Genomic DNA, 4,497 nt, shown 5'->3' on the forward strand with positions numbered 1-4,497 from the left:
GTTGGATCGGTTGCAGTTGTGGATAGCAAAGCCCTGGATCGACTTACAGCAACGTTCACAAATGGGACAGTGAGCGGGACAGCACGGTTTCCGAATACATAGGCGTACAGGTGAAGAGCTTGTGGCATTGGCAACATTCGGGGCAGAACAGGACTGGGTACAGCGATGTTCTTCAATGCCACCCGCACTCCGAAACTATCGGTGACACTGGGAGCACTGGCGGCTGTTGGCTTGCTGCTGGACTGGTTTATGCCGTTCCATGATGCACTTGTGGTGGGCAATATCTTACTGCCGAGCAAAGCTTGCTTGCTGCCACTCAGATCGTTCCTGCGCTGTGTCAAACCATGACTTGTCGGCGATGTTTATTCGTCGCAGGTCGACCCTAATTGCGTCTCGCCATCGTTTCCGCGGGCCACACGCTGGGCATGGCGGCAGCAATGTGCCAAACAACAACATCCGCGGAACACACACACACACACACACACACACACACACTATCATGTATTGTAGTTATACTGTTTATGTTGGTAATCCCAATTCAAGTCTTCCTTCGCACACCCACTTCTAGCCACCGTGATCGTGAAATGAGGATACTGGTCATAAGCATTTGACCAAGTTATTGTCTATTTCTAAATCATCTTTTATCTCTGCTGTCTGCCTCCATGCCCTCCTGTGCAGATCACTGACCAAAACTTCTCAGAGTTCAGCACTATAGGAATATGTGGAATAGAAATTGGCGAGTTCCATGAGCCAATTGGTGTTGTCCTAGTCAACCACAGTGTACTGGGCCCGTGCTTTGCTGTGGCAGATAAACTACAATCATCGGATTCAGGTCAGAAACGTAACCAGACAGTACACACTGTACATGTACAGTTGTATTGTGTAAAATCCCTCTCCTACCCACTAACAGTGTACTGTGGTATACATAAAGATAGAACTAGCCTATATCACTGTTCCGCCTCAAGTTGTGGGACTGTTTTCAATCGTGTAACAGAAGATGAAGCATATGGTGATCTCATTAGGCACAGATACATAGCTGAGCGAGGGAAACTAATCTCACACCAAAGGGGTGACTGCAAGCATAGGGCTTCTTCAAGGACGGACCAACGGTCACTTTTCGGGATCATGTGCGAGAAAATTTTTGAATCGCTGGTGAACAGGTGAAGCCCAGGTCACATTCAGTTTGTACGAGAATGATGGCGTGGAGGTGAAAGAAGCAATAGGATGGCGCTCAACTTCATTTCCGACACTCGTGTTGACTCAGGGCAGCTTCCAGGAAGCCCTTTCATGACTTGGGCGAAAATGAACAAGCTTCAAAATCGCTCCAAGCTCTGGTTGAGACAACCCTGTCACATTTCGTATACTTTTCAATGCGCGACCTGTTCACCACAATCTCGGGGTGAGTGCCACCTACGGGCACGGCGTGGTGTCCTTGAAAAAGCACTATACTCCTTGTAACCGGTGGTTCAAGAGTTGCGGAGATTTCGCCCTCAATTTATCTTTCCTGCCTCTGGATCCAGATCATCATGCATTGCCTGACCTACCTGACCCTTCTGGCTGTGAGTCAATGCAATAGGAGCGCTTTATGTGTGTGTGTGTGTGTGTGTGTGTTTGTGTGTGTGTGTGTGTATGTGTGTGTATGTGGTGTGTGTATGTGTGTGTGTGTGCCACAAGTGCCTCAATCAATGCAATAGGAGCGCTTTTTATGTGTGTGTGTGTATGTGTGTGTGTGTGTGTGTGTGTGTATGTGGTGTGTGTGTATGTGTGTGTGTGTGTGTGTGTGTGTGTATGTATGTGGTGTGTGTGTGTGTATGTGTGTGTGTGTGTGTGTGTGTGTGTGTGTGTGTATGTAAGTGTGTGTGTATGTGGTCTGTGTATGTGTGTGTGTGTGTGTGTATGTGTGTGTGTATGTGTGTGTATGTGGTGTGTGTATGTGTTTGTGTGTGTGTGCCACAAGTGCCTGGCCCAGAGGAGGAAGCCCATATCTGAGCAGTCCGGCAGCCGACTATGTAATGCGTGCGGGAGATGTTTCTTGAGTGCTGGCGGGCTAGCTTCGCATAAGTGTCTCTCCAACTCGGCTGCTGAAGTGGCGTCGGTCTCCGCTGTGGCATCAGCAGACTCGGTCCGGAAACAGCGGGTTGCCCTGCCCTGCTGCAGAGCGCATCGTCTTGGCTGCGGTCGCTGCTGCAAGTCATCCCGTGGTTTCGACCTGCATAGCTGTGGTAATTTCCTGTCCAGGAAGTAGAGCGGCGTTTCTGGATCCAATGCTAAACTCAGTGCTGTCGACCCCTGCACAGGGGGCACGTGACCATTTGATGGCAGTGTTACTAAGGACCAAGGTGTGTGTGTGTGAGCACGTGTGTGTGTATAAATATGCATGCTCGAACGCATTTACAACTCACTGCATCCGTTCTAGAACTACGATAGATCGACACTTGAACAGAGTGCACATATCCGCATGCGTCATAGCGCCTGTACAACCATAGATCGACACATTAACGTACTTAACCGTACACTTCCTTGAAATGAATATTCCATAGGGGAACACATTCCTTCAATCCTGTTTTCAAACGAATATCAGTCGAATACTCGAATAATCCTTGCAACCCTAATTACGAATCTCACAGATAATTATCTTCTATGTACACTGGTACTGTACAGGTTGTGGTCAAGGCCAATTTCAATACCCAAGCGGCATCACAGTGTACCACAACAGAAATGAATGTGTACGTCATGCAAATGCTTGTTGGCCATGTTTGCCTGTTACTTGTCCTTTTCAGTGGAAGAGCGTATAGGCTGATGCGAAGTTAGACTCTTAAGTCTGTGCTACAATAAATACATACATAGTAATCAAATGTTGGTGCCAGGTCCATGTTTTACCTCAGGTTTTGAGTTTTTACAGTTGCACACCAGTAACCTTATCATCACTACAGTCATAATGATAGTAGCTATGCACTGTGTGTTGGAGTATTATTCTTACACTCCTGTTATATCTATACTCTTACTGTCACCCCAGTGGTGTGTGTGAATGCTCAATTTTTTTATTCCTGCAAAAGGTGATGACCGTCGATGGAGAGTATATCACTTCGTTCGGGTCTCAGGGCAGCGCTTTTCGGCAGCTGTGCCAACCGCATGATGTCACTACAGATGCCTATGGCAATGTTCTAGTCGTAGATCATGGCAATGGACGTGTTATGGTAAGGGAGAGCTTGTTGTCGTGTTCTTCTTTCTAAATACCTACAGGCAGAGAGTAGTACCCAGTACATATACAACAGTGGGGCATGGTCAGTTTGTTGCTAGTCTGTGATTCATGGTCAGTACAATCATCAGACAACACTCATATGAACACAGAAAGTGATGTACACTGCATGCACAGAGTACAAGACAGTAAAGCAAGAGTACATTAGCTCTTACAGAATGTTGCTTTGCGTTCTTGAATCGTGGTTTGACCGTGTTGTCCTATGGTCTTTCCCGTATCGTCATTGACATGCATGAACATCCGCCAATAATCCATCATCCATACATCTGTACCTCTAGAAACTTGTGGAGACATTTAGGAAATATCGCGGAAAAGTTGCGAGGTAAAATGCCACAAATTTCGTCCGATTTTGTTACTTGTAGTGTAGTGAGGTAGGATTGTGCTGCGCTGTACTCGATTACGACTGTGTTCAAGTGATGACAGGAGCTTGCAAGACAGTTTTACTCCATTCTCAGACAACACTCGTCGCGAGCCTTATTTTTTTTGACTTTTCAGCCGCTCATTTGCCCAGAAACTTCTCCATTCTGGTATCGATCTCACAAGTAAACTACTGACGAGCTTGAAGAACTAAACAACATCGAAGAAAGATTCCAATATTGTGGGTGCTTTTCGAAATATCGCGGTCCTTTTCAAGTACGAAGGACAGTTTTGTACAATAATGCGGATGATTTTTCAAATATCGTGGATATCGCGGACGTTTGTTCATATCGCGGAAAACAACGCGGTCACGGAATCGCAAATTCCTGGAGGGACAGATACATCAACCATAATACATCACCATACATCATCCATATATCACCATGCATCAACCATCTATAATACGTGTTATTCCTGTACGCTCACCAGTGTTGTCCATGTTCTCTGCAGGTAAATGCCGCAGAAACTTACACACCACTGGCTGAGTTTGGAAAAGGAGAGCTGGACAAGCCGATGGGTGTCTGCGTGACAAGTGAGGGCTTAGTAGCTGTTTCCTGTGATGGAAGCCACAAGATTGTTGTGTTTTAAAGGTTTCTTGTTAGACTTCCAGCACCCTCTGTCACCATGTTACTTCTAGGCAACATATCTGTACAGTCATACATTAACACCCACACACACATACATACACACACACACACACACACACACACACACACACACACACACACACACACACACACACACATACATACACACACACACACACACACACACACACACACACATACACACACACACACACACACACACACACACATAAA

This window comes from Sycon ciliatum, chromosome 5 (assembly GCF_964019385.1).
Source record: "Sycon ciliatum chromosome 5, ocSycCili1.1, whole genome shotgun sequence".
NCBI lineage: Eukaryota > Metazoa > Porifera > Calcarea > Leucosolenida > Sycettidae > Sycon > Sycon ciliatum.